This window comes from Hyla sarda, chromosome 5 (assembly GCF_029499605.1).
Source record: "Hyla sarda isolate aHylSar1 chromosome 5, aHylSar1.hap1, whole genome shotgun sequence".
Taxonomy (NCBI): domain Eukaryota; kingdom Metazoa; phylum Chordata; class Amphibia; order Anura; family Hylidae; genus Hyla; species Hyla sarda.
The window spans coordinates 54,138,543-54,163,124 of NC_079193.1; the positions used below are offsets into that span (position 1 = coordinate 54,138,543).

At 40.2% G+C, this 24,582-nt stretch overlaps 1 protein-coding gene and 1 long non-coding RNA gene across 3 annotated transcripts in view; one reads left to right on the plus strand and one right to left on the minus strand.

Moving 5' to 3' along the window:
• The window catches only part of ADARB2 (adenosine deaminase RNA specific B2 (inactive)), a 718,056-nt gene that overhangs the window by 392,787 nt on the left and 300,687 nt on the right, over nt 1-24,582 (plus strand). The window lies entirely within an intron of this gene.
• Nucleotides 776-21,943, minus strand: LOC130273164 (uncharacterized). The gene is made up of 4 exons (XR_008843895.1): nt 21,841-21,943; nt 11,942-12,155; nt 8,697-8,768; nt 776-858 (listed from the first exon to the last, which is right to left on the minus strand). It is a non-coding gene; the product is annotated as an uncharacterized LOC130273164 (long non-coding RNA).

Consider the following 24,582-nt stretch of genomic DNA (forward strand, 5'->3'; position numbering starts at 1 on the left):
GGGGCCTCGGCTTATATTCAGGTCGGCTTATACTCGAGTATATAAGGTACATTACTACTACAAGAGTGCCAGGATATTATGTCTATACTATTATTACTGGCTCTTCCTCTCCGACCCATTATTTTTGTTCTAATACTTGATTTATTTTTGGTGACGAAAGTTGGTTAAGGCTACCATAGATGTGCATCGTGTTTTGACTGTGGTTAGTAAAATAGGACAGAAATATATGAGAAAGATCTGCCTGGCCTGAAATGCCTCATGTCAACTCATGCCAGAGTTATTGAAGCTTGAAGAAAACAATATATAATATCATAATAAACATGGCACACATACTTGCTCCATTTTTGCTCTACGACTTCATTCATGGCCCCCTTGGGTATAATGCTGCATAAAGTGCACATCCTGCACAATGAACAATCCGGTTGGGAATCATTGAGAATCCATATATTTACTTCATTTTAATCCATCCTTATACATGTTGTTTTCTTTTTCCACTGATTTATACAACAAAAACTTAAAAAAAGGATGTCCCCGAGGGAAGGAAAGCTTTACAAAATGTCTGTCACATCACGTTTACAGTAAGCCAAACAGTACTAGACAAGAAGTAACATTTTCTAGGAGGGTTTGTTTAGCTGACCCTGACAGAATGTCTTTTACCTGACACTAAAATGTAGTCATGTGAAGCATTACAAACGTGTATATCAAATCCTATCGAACATCTGTGCCTGAGACCAAGGCCACATATGATGCATATTGATCGCCCAGATTAGAACAGTTACTGTGTCTGATAAGAAAGAAATTACTTTTCTACCTCGGAGTTCTGACCCTCAGATGACATTACATGGAATACAGGATTACCTAGAAACAAATGGAATGGATGGGTCAGAATATTATAGCAATATGAATGTTATCAGCTAGCAATCGGAGATACAAAGAAGAGTAGAGAAATATTATCAATGGCGTCACAAACAACTAATGACATCACATCTTCTATTCTTCTAATATAAAAGCCACATAATGATTGGTTTCTGGGGCAACGCTTCAATTATCTATTTGTGCCGATGCAATTTGTCAAATCAGGTACAAAAAAAAAGGTTATCCAACGCTACACGTTGTATGACAGCTCTCATTGTCTATAGGCAATGTAACTGATAACCACTGACTAGTGTTGAGCAAACTATCTAAATATAGTTTGGTTTGCGGCAAATAGGTTCTTAAACCCCTAAATATGTTTATAACATTGTTTAACAACTCTTAAAGGGGTATTCCAGGCAAAAAAAATTTTAGCCCTATCCAAAGGGCTAAGATGTCTGATCACGGAGGGCGCTGCTGAGACTCCCCGCGATCTCACTGCAGCACCCGTATTCTATGCAGGTGCTGAATCTCCAGTTTCGAAAACCTCCGGGACTGGGGATGTGACGTCCCCAGTCCCGGAAACCTGGAGGTTTCCGAAACTGGAGATTCAGCACCCGCATGGAATGCGGGTGCTGTGGGGAGATGGCGGGGGGTCTCAGCAGCAAGACCCCCGCGATCAGACATCTTACCCCAGATCCTTTGGCTAGGGGATAAAATTTCTTTGCCCGGAATTCCCCTTTAAGCCCTGTATAACAGTAGTAGGAATACATTCAAGCTGTTTTAACATGGTTTTAAGGATCAGTTATGGTGATATCTTATTAACCTATTAATAATGTTTATGCATAAAGTGTCCCTTGTTGTCAGTAGATGTCTGCCTTTGTTAAAATGCACACAGAGGTAGCAGAAGACATAATGGCTTTTTCCAAGCTTTTTAACCCCTTAAGGACTCAGGGTTTTTCAGTTTTTGCATTTTCGTTTTTTCCCCCTTACCTTTTAAAAATCATAACCCTTTCAATTTCCTACCTAAAAATCCATATGATGGCTTATTTTTTGCGTCACCAATTCTACTTTGCATTGACGTCAGTCATTTTACCCAAAAATCCACGGCAAAACAGAAAAAAAATCATTGTGCGGCAAAATCGAAGAAGAAACGCCATTTTGTAAGTTTTGGGGGCTTACATTTCTATGCAATGCATATTTTGGGAAAAATGACACCTTATCATGAATATGTAGGTCCATACAGTTAAAATGATACCCTACTAAAATAGGTTTAAATTTGTCATACTTCTGGAAAAAATCATAACTACATGCAGGAAAATTTATACGTTTAAAAATGTCCTCTTCTGACCCCTATAACTTTTTTATTTTTCCGCATATGGGGCTGTATGAGGGCTAATTTTTTGTGCCGTGGTCTGAAGTTTTTAGTGGTACCATTTCTGTTTTGATCTGACTTTTTGATCACTTTTTATTCATTTTTTAATGGTATAAAAAGTGACCAAAAATAAGCTTTTTTGGATTTTGGAATTTTTTTACACGTACGCCATTGACCGTGCGGTTTAATTAACAATATATTTTCATAGTTTGGACATTTACGCACGCTCCCATAGGGACCTATAACACTGCACACACTGACCTGTTACACAGATCACTGGTGTGTATTAACACGCCTGTGATCAGTGTTATCGGCGCTTGACTGCTCCTGCCTGGATCTCAGGCACGGAGCAGTCATTCTCCGATCGGACACTGAGGAGCCAGGTAAGAGCCCTCCCAGTGTCCTGTAAGCTGTTCGGGACGCCGCGATTTCACCGCGGCGGTCCCGAACAGCCCAACTGAGTAGCCAGGATACTTTCACTTTTGCTTCAGACGCAGCGTTCAGCTTTGATCGACACATCTGAAGGGCTAATACAGGGCATCACCGCGATCGGTGATGTCCTGTATTAGCCGCGGGTCCCGGCTGTTGATGGCCGCCGGGACCGACGTGATATGACGCGGGGTCGCGGCGTGACCCTGCGGCATATCGCGGGAGCCGGCGAAGGACGTAAATATACGTCCTTCATTGTTAAGGGATTAAAAAACTTCCCTTTCTGGAAGTAGCAACAGGTTTTGAGTCAAGAAGAAAAGAAGGCGGCATGTATTTTTCAAGCATTCTGTGCAACAGGATTGGTGTTCCAAAATAGTGAAGAAGAAATCTTTTTTGGGGGGATCATGGGATGGGCTGATGGTAGCAGCAGCATTGATCTCAGAATAATAATGAACGGCAAATACTTTCATTAAAGGGGTATTCCGGTGGAAAACTTTTTTTTTTAAATGAACTGGTGCCAGAAAGTTAAACTGATTTGAAAATTAATAATAAGGACTGGATCGTGCTTCAATTATAAAATGAAAAATAAAAATGTATTTCAAATATAAAATGCAATTTGTCCTCAAAGCACAGGGCCCTTGTGCCAAGGAAAATATTAAATAAAAAAGCATAAAATACGATTGTATGAATGCATAAGATCGAATTATAACACATTAATATATTGTAAACAAACACTGATAGCTAACATTATAGATTTGATAAAATATCAGAATTTCATTTGGTAATCCAGCCTCTGATAGTCCAGAAATAAGCTCAAATCCCGTATGTGATTGAGATTCCGTAATAATGGAAACAAGAAGAATGGAATATAGTTACCAGCCTGTAGAAAGTCCCAACTTGTCGTCACTTGAGGATAAAATGAGAGGTCCACAAACTTGGGATGGTAAAAGACCGCGGGGGTCTGCCTGCCACAGACCAGATGGATTAAAAGCCACTTCCAAGGTGGTTCGCGTTATGGTGTTGTGGACCTCATGGTATCCTGATGGTGTCTGATGTCACAGGTGCTGGGCAGTGCTGCCTGGAAGATGGACTTGGGATCAATCTGCTGATATGCAAGGCTGAATCGGGATCGTCCGGATTGAAATCAGGTATCGGTGATAGATAAGTAATCTTAGTACACCTAGATGCGTTTCAGGGCTCTCATATGTTAAACAAGGCCCTTTCCTCAGTAGGCATGTATACTTTTTGAAGCTGTAGATCCTTTATATATTTGTCATAATCAAATGAATTGCACAAAGGTGATACTTGGGATAAAACAAAAAATTGGAACGGATCATTGCAAAAGTGTCCGATATACATGATGACCCGAACTGGCATCTAGAGTAGCCGTTAGTTCAGTAGGTGCTTGTGGATTTTTATTACCGCAACATGGAAACAGGTTTATACGTATAAATGGCAACAACAATAAGACATCCTAAACTAATAGTTCAGCTACACAGTAATAAACTCATAACACTATACAATAGTAGGAATACATAAGACAGAAAAATCAATTGTAATAAAAGAAAAATTTAAAATAAAAATAAGAATGAAATGAAATAAAATCAAATGAAAATAAAAATAAGATATAATTAATTAAAGTAAAGATAAAAATAAAAATAAAAGTAAAAATGAAAATAAAATGAAAATAAAAATAAAATTAGAACTAAAAATAAAAATAAAAGCAAAAATAAAATCCAGTCCAGTTTAACTTTCTGGCACCAGTTCATTTAAAAAAAAAAGTTTTCCACCCCTTTAATGAAAGTATTTGCCGTTCATTATTATTCTGAAATCAATGCTCCTGCTACCATCAGCCAGGCCTTCACATACACAACATCATTTTATAATTGAAGCACGATCCAGTCCTTATTATTAATAATTTTTCATCATTGTGTCAGGTAACTGATACTAGCCTAGAGTGGTTTGTTATTGTTCAATCAGACTATTTCAAATTCCCAACACCAGGTGTAGGTGTACAACCTCCTTACCTCAGCTAGTTAATTGTGAGCTACACAATCCCCCTTTTTGATTTGTAAATGACTTCTATTTAAAAAATATTTATCCTTCCAGTACTTATTAGCAGCTGTATGCTACAGAGGAAATTGTTTGCTTTTTGAATGTCTTTTTTGTGTTGTCCACAGTACTCTCTACTTACACCTGTGTCCATGTCACGAACTGTCCAGAGTACCATAGGTTTTCTATGAGGATTTTCTCCTGCTCTGGACAGTTCCTGATGGGCATCAGGTGTCAGCAAAGAGCACTTTGGTCAGACAGAAAAGAAATTAAAAAAGAAAAGTATTTCTTCTGTAGCATACAGCTGCTAAAAAGTACTGAAAGGGTAAAGATTTTTTAATAGAAGTAATTTAAAAATCTATTTAACCTTCTGGCACCAGTTCATAAAAAAAAATGTTTCAATCTGAGTACCCCTTTAATGCTTAAATAGCAAACAGTCATTCTGTCTTCAGAGCTCCACCTTGCTCCGGGTCAAATACTTTAAGTACATGTAACATGTAACGTCCATAGCCGAAGCTGCGCATGATTAAGGGGATCCTGCCCAAAACGTAGTGTCTGGTTTGGCTATGGACGTGGGTGCAATGGCTCCATACTCTGAATGAATTAATATTGCTGTAACGCTAATGAAAAACATGGAAATTGAAAATAAATGAAGAAATGATGACTGATAAGGTTTGTGAAATCGTCTTTTCAATTTATTGCACTGTCGGATCCTCTGTTACATGTACTTAAAGCAGCAAGGATGGCAGCAGGCAGTGGTATACTGGTTGTAGTTGTAGTAGCCAGCATACAGCAGGCAGTGGTGGACATGTGGGAATTGTAGTAGACAGTGGACAGCAGGCAGTGGTATATTGGTTGTAGTAGTAGTAGCCAGGGGGCAGGACAGCAGGTAGTGATGGACTGGTGGGACTTGTAGTAAACAGCAGACAGAAGGCAGTGGTGGACTGGTGGGACTTGTAGTAGACAGCAGACAGCAGGCAGTGGTGGACTGGTGTGAAATGTTTTACTCTTACACCCTTCTGGGACTTTTTTAGTATATATATATATGTGTATATATATATATATATATATATATATATATATATATATATATATAGATCTATCATCTAGCAAACCATTATTTACGAGTAGACATTTAATGCTTCAGTATTAAATATATAATTATGAACATGTACATGGATTAGATAGTCCAGAGAAAGGAAAGTTACATAATGTATGTACATTTAAACTGATTCCAAGATTTTCTCAGCTTTTCTAAATGTTTTGGTTTTTTTTCGGGGAGAAAAAAAACTGCCTTGCTAGTTTTACCAACTTTAATTAAATTTGAGATACTAGTTTTATATAGCAAGAATGCACAGGACAATATACCATTCACTGTGGTCTACAGACATAAGAAGCAGGCATGATTACCTTTTTTTTAATTTTTCATCCAAAGAATTCTCAAAGTCTTAGAACTGATTCCCCTGAATGTCAGTGTGATGGAAGCCTACCGCTTCCATTCCTCAGAACAGCTGGTAGTTTTGCAAGAAGCTCCCCAGTGGCCTACAGTCGCAATTTGTAAGTAGCCTTGTCTTCTAACATTTCAGGGCAACTAAAACGCGACAGGATGACAGATAGTCCCCTCAATAGATACTGACAAACAAATTAGTGGAATGATGCGTTTGCTAGCATACCAGATGTGTTGAGTTCTATCATATGGAACAGGCAATGAAAAACTGTCCGGGTCCCATCTGTGCGTTTTGTAATCACTGATGCACTAGTTGTGTGACTGCAGGCACGGCAAATATTTTCTCTGTATTTACATGCGCAATAAATGAACAGTCGAGGGTCATGACCTGCTTAAATTTATCAACACTTTAAATTTCCAATGTTATTACAGCGGCTGGTAACCTGCAGTGACTACAGGAGATGTAATGAGCCATACAAACAATATACCGGCACCAGTTATATATTTAATAAATTAGTATTGGGCCATTCATAAAAACCGTGTTCTGATAGATATGAAGACCCAGATAATAACAAGAATTGCAATACACTTCAGGCTCTGGTCACTGCCATCTCCGCTTCTGTTAAATAGAAACCATCAAATAATGCACATCAACTGTGCCCAGTGGATCCCAATACATAATTGCATAGGGTAGTTGAATGAAGACACATTTCTATCAGGTTCAACCAAGGCAGGGGAGATCTTAAGGATAGACTTATAATGGAGTCTATTAGGCTTCGTCATGGTGCACATATTCTTCCTATATAATCTGATATAACTACCATTCAGAAACTTCCACAGTTGTGTGAATGGAGGCTACTGTAAGTGTGTCACCTACAGGTGATTTATAATCTACTGGCTGAGTACCTGGCATTGCCCAGTCTTCCTACATAAACCTTGTGGGTTTACTGTGTGCCACCCAACTTTCCCAGTCTCCTGAAGCCCCAGCAGTGATAGGCTGCTTATGCTCCCTGCCCCCACACTGATGTCTTCTCTCCCCCCTGACTTCTCTGTAATAAATCTTCTCTCCCTCGCCTGCCCTGTTCCCTTTCCCTGGCCCTGCCTGACGGACAGTGAAATCATACTCTACCATTAATTTTGTCCAGCGGCAGGGTGTTCAAAACTCCTGAGAAATCTCCACAACCTGAGATGGGACTTCCAATATATCCCCTGATGATTTTACTCTCAGGCTGAAGAGAGAGCAGGGGAGTTTACTATACATTTTTTTTTTTTTTACATATGAGAAACCTGTGTATCAAATTATATAAAAATATCTCCAGCTGTTCCGATGTTATGCTGGAACAGATCATTGGGTCTACTAGAGGAGGTGATTCTAAAGGTCCACCCTACTTTTTGTAAGTTATTGCACACCTAGGGACTAAAAGGATATCAGGAGACTGCTAATAAAGTCAACTCTAAATAAGGTTGTATTCTTCTAGACATTTGGGACCTTATATTAGAGGTACACTATTGTATCTCAGCTTGACCCACCGGAGGATCCTCTCGTACCCTCAGGGGCCAATGCAACCATAACCATAAAAAAACATATTACCCTTCTATCCTTCAAGGTTATGAGTAGAGCCTATAAGAAGTGAGGGTGTCTGTAAATCAATACTTCAAGTAGAGGCAAATTTAGTATGATCCATGAAGGGCCCCTCTCATGTGCACACCCGTAACCGAAAATGTAATGGACAGTTGGGGCTTTTTTACCAACAATGTCCTATTTCAATATAAACATGATAAATCTACAATTGTGAGTAACATATGGAATTTATATTGTAAGATTGTTATAAATCCTGGCCAAAAAATCTAATCTAATCTAATGCAAAAAAAAATTTGACCCAAAGCTTTTTTTTTTGTTAAATGTAGAAGAAACATCATTTCTGCCTGTTTGATGTTCAATAAAAGGTATAATTTTATGTCCCAATTGCCTGCATGCTTCCCACTTCTAAAAGTAGACTCCTAGAATAGAAAATTCTCAGGCTTTATAATTACTGTCTTTCCTGTCTAAACTGTGGTCAGTAAAAAAAATAAAAAATAAAACTACTGAAATATATTGTAAAAAGGGATTTCAAATTGATGGTTAGATGGTATCCTACCTTTACATTACATGTTACTTATATGTTATTACTTTATTATCAGTGGTGCATCTAGATCCAGGTCCTTATGACTATAGGGGCTAATAGGGTCTACATAGGGAGCAAGAAGCTCTTTTGTTGGCATTTCCCAGCATTAAACTACCGTATATTTATATATTAAAACTATGCAAAACAGGGATAAAAGATGTAACTAAACAAAAGATCACTATACTATTTTTATGTATTTATAGCTGATTATAGGGACTGATCATTCACTTTTCTTAATGTGTATTTTGAAAAAAACGGGTCTAACAAAAATATGTTGCCAACATGGTGTCTACCCAAGATGCCCAGAGAAAAGTGTAAGATAATCATCATTTAAAATTATTTTTGTAAAAGTCAGAACTATAAATAGAATACTCACCCTATGTGTTCATATATGTGTATATGTATGTTCCAACAAAGCTTCAGAATGGCTGGAGATATCATATCATTCCTGTATGCCAAATAAAAATACAATAGAGTTAAGGATCTCCTGGGCAATCTCTGAAGCCCGAAAGTAAAACAGCAGAAACTGGACATTTAAATTATACTTTACCATGATGTTGGTCCGGGGGTATGATGTTTAAAACTCCTGGGCAATCTACACAGTTCAAGACTAATGCGATCAGGAGGTGTATCGGAAACCCCATGCAAATCTAGGAGACTTCTGGTACATCTCCTGATCGTGTTTCTCTCGGGCTGCGTAGATTGTCTGGGAGTTTTAAACACCTGACCAACCTCATGGTAAATTATGATTCAACTGTCTGGCAGAAAAGTGCATAGAATAGTAAGTGGCAATAGTTCGGGGGCAGGAAGAGGGGGCAGTGCTGGCCATGGAAAGAAGATTGATCGTGAGCTACAAAAAGAGAGAGGAGAGGGAGTGGGTTATGGTGGGTACTCAGCTTACTGATATAATGACTAAGATGGCATTTATGACAGTCTGGTGCTATAAATACATGGTCTGAAACCAATTAATTCTAATAGGATTATCATAAGGCTCTTCTTTAGCAGAAAGATTGCCACTTGCTACTCATCTGTAAACTAAAAGCAGAGAATCATTAAGGGAATACTGTAGTAGAATATAACTTATCCTCTATCCGAGGGATAGGGGATAAGTTATAGATATGGGGTGGTCCGACCGCTGGGACCCCCCGCAATCTCCTGTCCAGGGCAGCGGCAGTCCACAGGAAGTGATGTACAGACCCCTGCAGGAAGTCGTGGCAGACACGTCCCCTCCATGTATCTCTATGGGATACATGGAGGGGCCATGTCGACCGCCATGTCATGCAGTGGACGGAACGCCCCCTTCCAGTGGACTGCTACGGCTCCGTACAGGAGATTGCGGGGGGTCCCAGCAGTTGGACTCCCCATGATCAATAACTTATCCCCTATCCTTCAGATAGAGGTTAAATTATATTCCACTACAGTATTCCTTTAAGTGTATTTAGAATGCCCCCTTCCTGCGGACTGCTGCGGCTCCGTACAGGAGATTGTCTTATCGCCTATCCTTCAGATAGAGGTTAAATTATTTTCCACTACAGTATTCCTTTAAGTGTATTTAGAATGCCCCCTTCCTGCGGACTGCTGTGGCCCAGTACAGGAGATTGCGGGGGGTCCCAGCAGTTGGACTCCCCATGATCAATAACTTATCGTCTATCGTTCGGAAAGAGGATAAGTATTATTCCACTACAGTATTCCTTTAAGTGTATTTAGAAGATTATAAGATGAGCACAATTTGGAATGTGGGAGAAAACCTCAATACTGTGCCTGTTTAATGCAGGTGATTTCCTGGTGGGGTTTGGAAAAGTACAGCCAGTGCTGGAAAGTAAGTGTCTCACTATGTTACTAAGAGATAATGTCAACATTTTACATTTAAATCATGTATATTTGAGATAATATAAGTATTTTATTAGGTGGTGCTCCAAACTGGAGAAAATATGGCCTTTAAATACAGTTAAAAGTAAACAAGTTAGGTGACAAAATATTTGCGATTTGGACTTTCACTATAGCAGAATAAAATATGTTCATATATTTTTTTTAATAACTACGAGGTTCCAGCTACAGAAACCTCTAAGGAGAGATGTACTCTCTGTTTTCCTACATTATGATTCTTTTTTGTCAAGTTAGGGGGAGGGATAAAAGCATGTTCTTGCCATCATAAGAAATGTGAACGCCTTCGGGCTGGAACAGAAACAGCTACAGTTACTTACTACCTACCTAGTATTTGTGATGCACAAGACAGGGAACTAAATTTGCCTCCAGTAACAAACTGAAGTGAAGGAGAATACGGACACAATAATTCACTACTGCCGAGGTGTCTGGTCGCTGTTTATGCATTTAACAAAACTTGTACTAAACCTTTAAACTTCTTAAAGTCAAATCAGGTTAGACTTCATAGAAGGCTACAAAGGGAAAAGAAGACAAGGAGAAGTGCCTTTTCATGTTTTCAGCTATATTAAGAACCTAAATTAAGATGGGTTAGATGTCTTTAGAGAGTAACAATGAGAAAGATGTGTAACCTTCATTCATAAGTAAGCCCCATCCTCATTTGCCTTACCACACTTTCATAGCCCACCTTGGTTCTTGGTGTATACAGACCTGGTGAGGGCCAGTGTTGCTCCTAATACCAAATTTTAGTGCCTCAACTAGTAAATCCATTCTAAAGGAGGTATGTGTACAGACGTGTAGGACACATTGCAAAACAAAAACCTCCAAGGAAAGTGGAATTCAGGCGCTGAAGGACCAGACAAGGTGGAGACAGCAAAACATTTCCCAGTATGCAACGCGTTTCGCGCATGTGCGCTTTATCAGGCATATGGACAAGCGCACCTGCCTGATGAAGCGCACATGCGCAAAATGCGTTGCATACTGGGAATAAATGTTTTACTGTCTCCACCTATTCTGGTCCTTCAGCGACTGAATTCCACTTTCCTTGGAGATTTTTGTTTTGCATTGCTACATCGGTGGAACGGCAGCAGTGGACCATTGTTACACACCCTCACTTAAGTTATGCTGGCCTATGCACAACTTGTTCTGGTAAGCGCTAATACTACCTAGTGTCTTACATTGATTTGGCGATATTACACCATGGAGCGCTCCTTCTCTGTCTTTTTCTAGTGTAGGACACATAGTAGAGCCAGCAATAATAATGTGTACATTTGACCAATTACCTTACATTACACTCACATACTAGTGTTGATAAATTTAACCACTAAGCTGCATACACACATTACTGCTACTGCACTATTCATAAAATAAGTCAGGCACAACTAGAATGACACACATGGGAATTCAGATAGTAAGTGATAGTAATAAATGAACATACCTTGATATATAATGTTATTTTACAACTTTCTGTGGTTGTTCATGCTTTCCTTATGTTGATAAATTGCTGCCTGCTCTGTTTTTATGCTATTATGTCACTTTCTGCCTGATGTACATCCTGTAACAGACTTCCTGTCTTTGCTGTACACTCTAGCTTGGGTTTCAGCCAACTCTATCACCCTCTCACTATCTGGAAGGCTCCTGTGGGGGAAGCAGGCATGGTTATAGTCAAGCAGGTCTAATGGGAGGGAGATATAACTGGTTTAAATAAATTAATAAAAATGCGGCATATAGATTGCTTACCTGTCTGCCTCAGTACTTAATCCACCACAAATCCATTTGTTTTGGAGCGATTAGTCCTGTACTTCCTGGTTTTAATTCTTGGTTGAGCAGAATACATTGCTTCCCCTTACCTCTTCATCAAAATCAAATGTCACAATCAGTAAGGTTGCAGCACCAGCTATTCATTCCCCGTCTGCTCTTCTTCCTGTGGCCTTGTTCAGCATAAGGCAGAATGCTGTAAACACACCTCAATAGAATAAGATCACAGAGTCAGTTTTCTAAACTATTTAATTAAAGCTGACCACCTTATATCTCGTTAAGTTAAACATCACTGTGTTCTCTGCATGTAAAATTAGAAGTTTTCTCACAAAATGATATCAGCATTTTTACTGTTGCCAAAAAAGTTGCTTATCATGAAGAGTCATTTATTTCTTGCCGTCCCTACATATGAGTTTATAAAGATATATCACACTTTAGGTTTTCACATCTTCCAAATCCTAATGTGAATTGATTGCAGTTAGCAGTCGGCCACATGCTCCCATTATAAACTACTGTGCTTCCAATATTATCTGAAGAGAAGATTTTTTACTATGAAGTATAGCCACAATATGGCGTGCATGTTCTTCTAAGTCATGCTTTTCTGAACACAGAAGGCTTGTTAATGAATGAAGACTGTCTAGATGGTATGAAAATGCACGGCTTCTCATACACTTATCTCATTGTTACCTGAATAATATAAATGATGTTGATCAAAATCCCAATCTCTTGATCTCTTCAGAAAGATATTAAAAGGGATTTTATGGTTCATATACAGAGTACCAGTTCATGCTGTTCTTTATGTTTTAATTCTGCTACATGGAGATCATTTGGCCTTGAAGGAATTTTATGTCCACAAACACGTTTTTACGGCATTTGCTTGATGTTAGGTTGTGTCGAGAAAATCCTCCCTTTGGGCCAAAGACCAGAGCTTTCATAAACTCTGATCTGAAGATGTGAATCACTATGAATTCTAAAATGTAGACCCTAATGACTATCTCAAGTGTAATACTTTAAACTAACAAGAACTTGCTTAACATTTTAGCTTACATGATGAAAAGAAGCCTACATCTTCAATAGAATGTACATTCATTTCCACCAGACTCTAGGCAGTTTTGAAGCCATAAAACAAGGAGTATTTTGGGATGTAATGAGACACCAAGTAAAGTTGACTACATGATGTTATATCAATTTAATGGAACACCAATGGGAATTAACAGCGTGTTCCTTTTGTACGTTCACACATGAAGTGTGATAGAAAATCTTTTTTAATTAAAAGACATTTTTCACAGCTTGATCAATGTTTGAGTATGAGCGGCATGTCATGTATTGGTGTATAGAAACATCGGTAGTTTAATGTACTTAAAGGATTACCCTGCCCCTAGACATCTTATCCCCTATCCAAAGGAGAGGGGACAAGATGTCTGATCGCAGAGGTCTCACCACTGGCGACCCCCACGATCTCGGCTGCGTCACCCCAGACATCCGATGCGGGACTGAACTTCGCTCCGTGCTGGATGACTAGCGATGCGGGGTGGAGGCTCGTGACGTCACAGTCACACCCTGCTCGTGACATCACGGCCACGCCCCCTCCCATAGACTTGCATTTAGGGAGCGTGGCCGTGATGTCACGAGCCTCCGGCGCTGCACCCGACTCTCTAAACGAGCGCTGGGTGCAGCAGGGTCCCCAGCGGCAGGATATTGGATAAGATGTCTAGGGGCCCGAGTACCCCATTAATGTATATGTGCTTGAGGTCAAGAACACGTAGATGTTTTCTATTGTAGGAAAGAAAATGATGCTTAGATGATCAGAATATTTTATTGGCTTATCATCACACATGTTGAGCATAAATAATTATAATCAAAGGAAAACTAAAATATACTTGGGAAAAAAATCAACCCTCAACATTCAATATGAATGAAGATACTTTCAATGCATCATATGATATACACTGAACAATTGAGTTCCACACCTCTTTATGACTTCAAATATGTTTTTTTTATATCAATACCAATTAAAAATATATATTTTCTTATAACATTTTGTATATAAAATAGCAACAAATATCAACAAGAAAGGGTAACATAAATAGGAGACTCAAGGCAACAGTATTCATAAACAGTATAAGAGTCAAAAGAACATGGATCAGTCAACCAGAAAGCCAGACTACACACTTGAGCACCTTCCTTCAACTGCATGCAATGCAACCCTTATAGGCTCCAGGATGGAAGTGCCATAGATATATAACACAATGGGGTTTATTTCCTAAGGGTGGAGTGTAGTTTTCTTTGTGGGTTTTGATTTCTGACAGGTATTTTCCCAAGGTATTTACTAAGGTTTCCCTACATTTTGCACTTTTCCCTACATTTTGCTTTTTTTTACAGCGGTTCTGATCTGTCGGGTTTTTCCCAGCTCAAATCCACCACATTTTCTGTGAAAACTTTAGTAAATATGTTGGGATTTTTCAAAACTGTCGGGGACACGCCCACTTTCTCCCGTGACCACTCCCCCTTTTCAGAGTTTTCTTGTAAAATGGAGGGTTTTGGTTTTTTTGGTCGCAAATTGTGTCGCATGGAACGTGCAACACAATTTGGGTGCAAAACCCGAGAAAAAAGAGTCGGGATCACGTTAGTAAATAAACCCCAATATCATGAAGTGCTGGTGATTAGTGTAACTTCATAAGTGCTTTTTGCCATGTAAACCTATGTTCAGAATGGAACTATTTTACACATTGTCATGATGAGCCTCTGTCTGCTCCCCATTTTAGACATATTGTATAATCAGAAGACCCAGTTTCTTGTTGAAGTGGCCCATCAACGTACCTTCTTCTTGTGGGCCCAGGTTAATACCCAATAATGTGACCCAAAGGTCCAAAAGAAAACTTAATATGGTATTAACTTCCGAACCAATCTCTTGCCACATTTTCTATAAGACTGATTCAAAAATTACCTTGTGGGCATAAGGAGTTGGCACCAGTTGAAGCATAAGAGAAAGAGGATGAGCAGCAATAAGACACAATTGAAGAGGACCAATTCACCAATTCCTCTTAATATAGATCACTTGAGTGTGTCATCAACTTTAAACCTGCTGACTTTGTTCCATTTGTAGGTATAAGAAACAAAATCTACAGGACACATCATACTTACAGAATATGTTGACCCAAACAATGCCCCTAAGAATTATAGATCCAACGCATAAGGAAATACATGCACAAAGAGAAAAGAAGCGTTATAGGATCAAAAAAATAATTCTTATTGGGAACATATATGCAAAAAGACATACATTTAAAAGTATTGAAACCACTAAAGAATAGGAGGGTATACAGAAATACAATCAAAGGTGGACTAGAACAAAAGGTGGTGGCTGACTCAAAAATATACAAATCTGCGTAACTTTCTGGCACCAGTTGATTTTAAAACACTTTTTGTCCTCTGGAATACCCCTTTAATTCAAGCCTAATAAGAATCCCATCCAAAGATCAGTCTATGAGCTGGAACAGAAAGCCAATCTGTAAGAGCAACTCTGTTGGACTTAAAGGGGTACTCTAGTGGAAAAAATTTTTTCAACTGGTTCAAGACAGATTAGCAAATTACTGCTATATAAAATCTTAATCCTTCCAGTTCTTATCAGCTGCTGTATACTACAGAGGAAGTTGTGTATAGTTCTTTTCTATCTGACCACAGTGCTCTCTGCTGACATCTCTGTCCATGTCAGGAACTGTCCAGAGCAGGATAGGTTTGCTCTGGGGATTTGTTCTTGCTTTGGACAGTTCCTGAATTGGACAGAGGTGTCAGCAGAGAGCACTGTGCTCAGACTGGAAAGAACTATGCAACTTCCTGTGGAGCATACAGCAGCTGATGAGTACTGGAAGAGTTAAGAGTTTTAACTAGAAGTAATTTACAAATCTGTTGAACTTTTTGGCATGGTTAATTAAACAAAAAATTGTTTTCCACCGGAGTTCGTCTTTCGGGCTTCCATGGATTACTTGGATCAATATTTCCCTACCAGTGTGCCTCCATCTGTTGCAAAACTAGAACTCCCGACATGCCTGGACAGCCAATGGTAACCATTTCCCTTGTGGACCTTCTGTTTGTGGTTGTACAAACCGTGACTGTCATATATGTGTTCTGTATAGTTAATTCTCTTATTATCAGAAGGTTTTGGCTTGATTGATACTATTTATCGGGGATGGGAAGACAAGGGGTTAACTACATGACCAGCACATATCCTACTTGTAAGTATGGAGGCTACTAGATAGTGTTTGCCCCCTTCCCAGGCCACCTGTTGTTGAATATGAAAAAAAAATTATCTATTCTAAAGGTGACTTTAAATAATTCATGCTACTTGCTGATAAAGACACGGCGTTATCTAGATTCCTTTTAATTCAGTGTACAGGGATTATTGATGACTTTTCCACATTCAGTGCACACAGTACTTTCATACACTAGTGAAGGTCAGTGTGAATAAAGGAGCAGATAATTATCTTCTAAGAGAATATTAAATTACACAGGCGGCTTAAAATATGACTTTATTTGGAATTAAAAGTGGCAGGATTTGAGGACACCGCTTTTAGAACTGAGCTTAGCGGGTTAGTCAGAGATAAGTGACAGTGGTCTGGAGAGAGAAGATGGGGAGGGGTCAGGCATGTCATTAAGATGGGGCAACCGAGCTGTGCGAGCTCTGTAAACATTGGTAATGGGCGGCATATACTAATAAAACATAACCGATGGCTCCATGAACGTCCAGGAGGAGGAGAAAGTTATTTCATCTCCATCAAAGCCCTATCAGTTCTTTCCAGTCAATTATAAATGGGCACTGCCAGATGCAAAAACTTTTAGTATGTTGTACATAACCTTTCTTATATACCGTATTTTTCACCCTATAGGACGCACCAGCATATAAGACGCACCAAATTTTAAAGGTGCAAAATCTTGAAAAAAAAGATTCTGAACGCAACAGTGATCTTCAACCTGCGGACCTCCAGATGTTGCAAAACTTCAACTCCCAGCATGCCCGGACAGCCAACGGCTGTCCGGGCATGCTGGGAGTTGTAGTTTTGCAACATCTGGAGGTCAGCAGGTTGAAGTCCACTGGTATAGCATTAGGAGATAATACTCACGTGTCCCCGCCACTCCGGACCCGTCACCGCTTGTCACCGCTGCCCAGGATGTCGCTCCATCGCTGTCGCCGCGTCCCCGACGCTCCGGATGTCTTCTTCCCCGGGATCCACGCTCTCCATCTCTACGCACACCGCTCCTACTGGATAACGGGACGGTATGCGCGATGAAGTGATGACGTCGAAGGAGAGCGCCGGCCATGCAGGGGATCCCGGCTCGGAGCAGACACCGAGGAGGCAGGTAAGGTCCCTCCCAGTGTCCTGTAAGCTGTTCGGGATGCCACGATTTCACCGCGGCGGTCCCGAACAGCCCCACTGAGCAGCCGGGTTAGTGTCACTTTCGCTTCAGACGCGGCGGTCAGCTTTGATCGCCGCGTCTGAAGGGTTAATACAGGACATCACCGCGATCAGTTTTGGGGAAGAAAAAGTGTGTCTTATACGGCAAAAATACGGTACTTCATAAGAAAATGTTATTTTCTTTTTTATAAAAATCATGGTTTGTAAAAACAAAAGACCACTAGGAGTCCCCATACCATCCAGAGCATAATCCTGTCCAGCTGCAGTGTCATCTATGTCCCAGCTGAAGCACAGGACAGGACAAAGTCCAATAAGTGAGGGTGGGACCAGCACTCCTCTGTGCTCACTCCTGTCCTGTCTATCAGTGTGAAAACAAAGCCGAAGGGGTTACAGGGCAGCCTGCAGTGATTGGATAAAGAGACCCAGCACTGCACAGCAGACTCAGGGAGGAAGATCAGTCATGCAAGTGAAGACACACCCCTTCTAAAGAATGACAAACCAAGTGAGCAACAGATAGAAGGTGTTTGTGGGAGAACTATATGTGCTAGGCACATAAAAATTATGTGTACATGATTGAATTAGGTACTGAGTAACATATAACTTTTTTTGTGAGATACGACATGTACTTTTTAAAGGGTTGACTATTTTGCTGCTTCATTTTTTATAACCGAACTGAAGTGCAGGCCATGCATCAAATATTTGGATGCATGCAAACAATGTCTGTGTAAAGTAACATTACAGGCCATGTGATGTAGCTACATCACCTTTACATCCTTAGCCCCCCAACGCAGAAACCCCTTTCCAACCTGATTGGAGATGATATAGTTATAGCCAAAAACAGAAAGTCCAGTGTAGCAGGTGCAGTAAAAACAAGAAAACTTTATTAAAGCTTGGACAGAAAATAGCAACTGGAACAGTAATGCTGACATTTTCTGGATCCCTCCGGACCCTTAGTCATGACATCAGATATACCATGAATAAGTGTATAGATGGATCTGAAACGTGTTGACATTAGTGTTTCAATTGCTCTGACTGTGCTTTAATAAAGTATTCCTGTTTAACTGCGCCTTCTATACACCAGAATTGATCACCAGGTCTAACACCCTGTGACTTTCTGTGGGCTACGTCTCAGCGTATCTGACCCCCCAAGTGACCGGATATGACAGACCTGAGACAACATCACTGAAACAGTAAAGTCCATATCCGAGGATATGCTGGACCGTACCTGGACAGAACTGGACAACCGTCTAGACATCTGCCATGTCACCAATGGAACATTTGCAGTGAAGAAATATAACTTAGATAGACAGTGAGTCTTTTCATGTTAATAAATGTGTGTTATGTTCTCTCGGTTCTGGATACCAAAGCTCTAATTTTGCACCATCCTTATTGAATCACCCTGTAAATTTTATTTTGTATAATTTATGGTCTGAGTTACTCTGCTTGTAAAAATTGTGTAGTGTTGATTCAAATGTACGCAGCACAAGCTATAACCGATCACAGTCCTGAATTATGTGCTGCCTCCATCCATTCTGTGGAGCATGAAAGAGTTCCTATCCTATAATCCTTTTTTAGAATAAGGAAGAGAAACTCCTTACCTAGTATGTGATCTTCTTATTCACCACCCTGTTGCATAGGCTTAACAGAAGCTCCTTGGTCCCAATGAAAAATCTAAAAGAAAGGGCCCCTAAACTGTACGTTTCATTTGTATTTTGGGTGCTAGTGTTCGAGTGCTTTAGTTTTTGCTCCGTTACCCCCTGCCATTTTGAATTCTGCCCATATAACTTAGGGTGGGTGTAGCCATAGGGCCTCATTTATCAAAACTGTCTAAGGGTAGGGTCACACGTGCTGTATTTTGCTAAATATTGACTGATTTAGCTAAATATTGACTTCAATGGCACGTGTGAACCCAACCCTAAAAGTAAAATGTTTTTTTTTGCCCATAGCAACCAGTTACATTTTGCCAGAGCAGTTTATGTGGGCACTGTCAGAATCAAAAACTTTTTGTATGTTATACATTAACCTTTCTGATATACTTCATAAAAAACTGTTATTTTAATAGAATTCATGGCTTATAAAAAAGGGTGCTAGAGGTCTCCATACCATCCAGAAAGGAGATATGCAGCTGTATATAACTTATCCCCTGTCAGCAGGACAGTGTTTGGTCTCAGGGGGGTCCGACCGCTGGGACCATGCAGTGTCATTTTTGTCCTAGCTGAAGCACAGGCATAGAAAAAGTCCAGGAATTGAGGACAAGACTAGCACTCCTCTATGCTTCCTCCAGTCTTGATTATTAGGCTTCTATCTGAAAACAGAGAGCAGCCTGCAATGATTGGATGAGACCCAGCACAGCAGACTTAGGGAGGAAGTGAATGCATGGTGAGTGAGGGCGGGCTTAGTGCTTGCCTCAGACACACACCTTCCAGAGCTGTGGATGCCAGAATGAGTGGAATACATTGCCTTCTATTGGGCAATGCCCATGTGTTCCTAGCTTAGGTCACACTCATATTCAGAAATTACAAACATACCTCCTCAATTTGAATTTTTTTTTTCTCAACTCTTGCTGAGCTGGTAAGACACTTCCTCCATCTTCCTTAATACCACAAGACAAACTTTGAGATGGATTCACCTCAGCCACCATGGTCGCAGACTCCTGTGGAAGATGTAACTCTAGGATTTTTATTTTATTTTTAAGAGAAAATAACGAGTGACACGAGCCACCATATTTCCTCTATCCAAGAGTTTAAGTTATGAGGTAAAGATACACCATGGGGGAGATTCATCAGACCCTGTGCAGATAAAACAGACAGGTTGCTTCTTTCAATTTTTAAAAATCAGCTGAAAATTAAAAGAAGCAATCTATTGGCAACTGGGCAACTTTTCCCCAGCATAGGTCCTGATAAATCTCCCCCCATGTGATGTACTGTATATAAAAGATTGTGCCACAATATGAAATGTACCATGTGATGTTACAATTGGCATTGTGATGTCTCAATGTTAAGAGATTGTGCCACATTTTGAGATGCACCCAAGTTCTGGCTATTGTAAGATGGGTTAAAGGAGAAGTGTAGTGATATATAACATCCCCTATCCAAAGATTGCGCGATCCTGCTGGGATTTCAGTCTGCTGAAAGTGGGTGTGCCGACCCCCACACGGAGCAGCGTCCGACACACCCTCTCCATGCATCCTATAGAGATACATGAAAGGGGCGTGTCTGCCGCGGCTTCCTTCGAGGGTCGGAACGGCTGCTTCCGACAGACTGCCGGGGCCCCATTCAGGAGATTGCGGCGGGGTCCCAACACGATCTATTTTTCACTGCATTACTCCTTTAATAAATGTAAAGGGAAACAAAACTACAGGAGAAAAGCAAACTGACACAATTGATATTCCCCCTCAATGTGTGGTCTGGCTCCTGCCAGACGGGGCGCTAGCAATTCTATAGCGATACCATCGTCAGTGTCTGTAATAAGATAGTATAAAGCACTCTTGTGTGAGAACAGTGAGGCTGTATGGCTTCTGTCTATTTGTCTTTCTTTTTACATTGTATATTTTAAGGTCATACTGTATTATACTGTATAATGTGCTGTGGTAATAACCTGCTAGAAGGCTGCGTGACTGAGCAGCGACTGCGAGTTGCCCGAGGACTCCTTTAGCTCAATTATGACTTGTTACTTCTTATTACCACATTTCAAGTTAAGAGAAAAAAAAAAGGAGCGAATTGTGACTTCACCTTTCTTAAGAACTCACTTTTTTTTTCCTTTTCTCTCGGTAAACATTGTTACTTAAAAGGTGTTCTTTTCACAACATTTTAAATCAATTACATCTTGAACTTGAAAAGAACACAGTGGATGCATGTGTCGGGCAGGATGTTTACTCTTTGCTGACTGAAGATGTCTTCTCCAGATTAAAGGAGGGGGCATGAAGAGTTTGGAGAAGCAATATGAATAAAATAGTAGACAAAATGCTCCTGTCACAGTAAGCAGGGCTGTGACAAGAGCCATGACGCTGCCAGGTACAAATCAGGACTCTAAATCACCCAGGAACAAGGAAAGACATGATGGGGGAGATTTATCAAAACCTGTCTAGAGGAAAAGTTGCTGAGTTGCCCATAGCAACCAATCAGATCGCTTCTTTCATTTTTGAAAAGGCCTCTGAAAAAAAGAAAGAAGCGATCTGATTGGTTGCTATGGGCAACTCAGCAACTTTTCCTCTGCACAGGATTTGATAAATCTCCCCCATTTACCATATAGATTTGTCAAGTCGCTTATTCTTCAGGTGTGGTAAATAAAATCTAGACATGGGCCGACATTTATCATTGTTTTTAGACAGTTTTTTGTGAAAACAATAAGTTGGGGCCCCCGTGTTGAAAACCCCGAACCCTGCTCTCCCCATACCTCCCCAACCCTGCTCTCCCCATACCTCCCCAACCCTGCTCTCCCCATACCTCCCCAACCCTGCTCTCCCCATACCCTAGTGCAGAGTCCTGAGGCAGCAGCAGTGGTGTGTGAGGCCAGAGAGCCAATGTGCTCTCAGCGCTCGCTCCCCCCTGTCTGATTGTAAGGCAGGGAGCCAGCACAGGCTGAATGAATTAGGACCGATTGCCCGGCCGGCATCCGTCCAAATTCAAGCGTGACGTCACGCCAGCCTGCAGCCGGCCACTAGGAGGGAGACCCCTAGTGGCTGGTTTTCAAAATTAAAATAAACTATTTTAATGGAAAAAATTATTCATGGATCTATATTGGAGATATGTTGTAGTACATAAGTACTACAACATATCAAAATAAAAGTTCGGTGACAGTACCCATTTCAATTTTATACTGTTTCTGCAGAGATAACCCCTGCAAGTCAGGTAAGCCAGTTTTTAGGCCTAAACTGCAGCCGAATTCTGGTGCATTTTCAATGGTAAATCGGTTCCAGTGTTCGGCTGTGTTTTTTCGGTGCCTTTTTCCTCTGCCTTTTGTCAGGGCTTGGAAATATAATTTGATATTGGATACAGTACAACAATTATGTATCATTACACATCTTTAGACACAATAATAGATGAGTTGTATTTAACAATTTTCTTTTCTTCCTAGTTACTTGAGTAAGGCTTCACAGAGACCATGGCAACCATCTTACTGGCAACGTGTGACTTTCCTCTTGTACCACTGTATAATAAGAACATTAAAAGACTGAAATTTTACCTGGAAATGTAGAGTGACATGAGAAAAATGTCTATAATCATGACAGAAGTATATGTTTACCCTTGTCAACAGGAAGCTATTCTAGATGTCATAACATGACACTAATGGTGATTACATGGTACCTGACGGCACAGACAATTACTGGAGTAAAGAATATCTTAATACCGTCATTTACATGAGATACAAGGGATTTTACACCAGATACAATTTTTGTAGCAAAATAATAATAAAAAAAAAATAATAAAAATAAAAAGATAAACTATTAGTTCCATACTGGTGCACAGCTGATTTACTTTAGGGCTTCCCTGATAATATCACTTATACGGTTATTTCTAGACTGGTGTAGCGGTGTGTACTGTATGTGCAGAGAATTACATTTTGAGAAATGTATTTATTATTCTAATAGCAAAGTTGTCCCTTTCACTTAAAAGGGACAATGCTGCAGTAGCATGCATCACTGCTACACATATAACGACTGCCAGTATGAGACAATGGAAACATTAAAGGGGCATTCCAGGCAAAATCTTATATATATATATATATCAACTGGCTCCAGAAAGTTAAACAGATTTGTAAATTACTTCTATTAAAAAATCTTAATCCTTCCAATAGTTATTAGCTTCTGAAGTTTTCTGTCTAACTGCTCAATGATGATGTCACGTCACGGGAGCTGTGCATGATGGGAGAATATCCCTTGCATGATGGGAGAATATCCCCATAGGAGCTGGACAGCTCCTGGGACGTGAATCATCAGAGAGCAGTTAGACAGAAAACAGCAACTCAACTTCAGAAGCTAATAACTATTGGAAGGATTAAGATTTTTTAATAGAAGTAATTTACAAATCTGTTTCACTTTCCGGAGCCAGTTGATATATAAAAAAAGCTTTTTGCCTGGAATACCCCTTTAAAGGGGAACTCCCGTGGAAAAAAAAAATATAAATCAGCTGGTGCCAGAAAGTTAAACAGATTTGTAATTTACTTCTATTTAAAAATCTTAACCCTTCCAGTAGTTATCAGCTTCTGTATGCTCCAGAGGAAACATACTGTATGTTCCAGAGGAAATTATCCAAAAGTGAATAAAGAAAGAGGTGGATCACTCACCGGTCCGATGCTGTGCACTTTATTCAGGAAGTGATTACAATGGCTATATACAGATAGATGGAACGGCAGGGTACGAGGTGTTACAGAGCCCCGTCCGAAGCGACGGCGCCATTTCATTCCAGAATTCCGGACCTGAAGATACGCCCAGAGGGCGTGAAACAGCACTGTCGCTTCGGACAGGGCTCTGTAACACCTCCTGCCCTGCCGTTCCATCTATCTGTATATAGCCATTGTAATCACTTCCTAAATAAAGTGCACAGCATCGGACCGGTGAGTGATCCCCCTCTTTCTTTATTCCCTTTTGGATAATTAGTTGCGTTGAATCCTGTTAGCGTGAGCACCGCCAGCAAACTGGCTGATGTGAATAGGTGCATAACCTTTTGACAGCAGCACATACTGAACCTATTACCCCGAAGCAGTGCCAGATGTCCTGTTTAACTTGTCTTTTCTTTTTGAATTTCCTTTCTGTCTGACCACAGTGCTCTCTGATGCAAATCTCCGTAGCAAACCAATCCTGTTCTGGACAGTTCCTGACATGGACAGAGGTATGAGCAGAAAGCACTGTGGTCCAACAGAAAATAAATTCAAAAAGAAAACATACAGCTGGTAAGTACTGGAAGGGTTAAGATTTTTAAATAGGAGTAATTTATAAATTTGTTTAACTTTCTGGCACCAGTTGATTTAAAAAAAATTTTTTTCAGTGGAGTACCTATATAAAGTGGCCCCAACACTGGCCCATTCAAATAGCTGGTTTAATATGAATGGGCAGTGCTGGATAGAGACCAATGTTCAGTAAGGCTACTTCCACACTGCCATTGTGACCTGCCCGTAACTCGTCTGTTAGGCTCTTTTTTTTTTGCCTTTAATGGCCGTTTTCAGGACTGGTCACAACGGGCACTGCCGAATCCCAGTGATTATAGGGTCAGG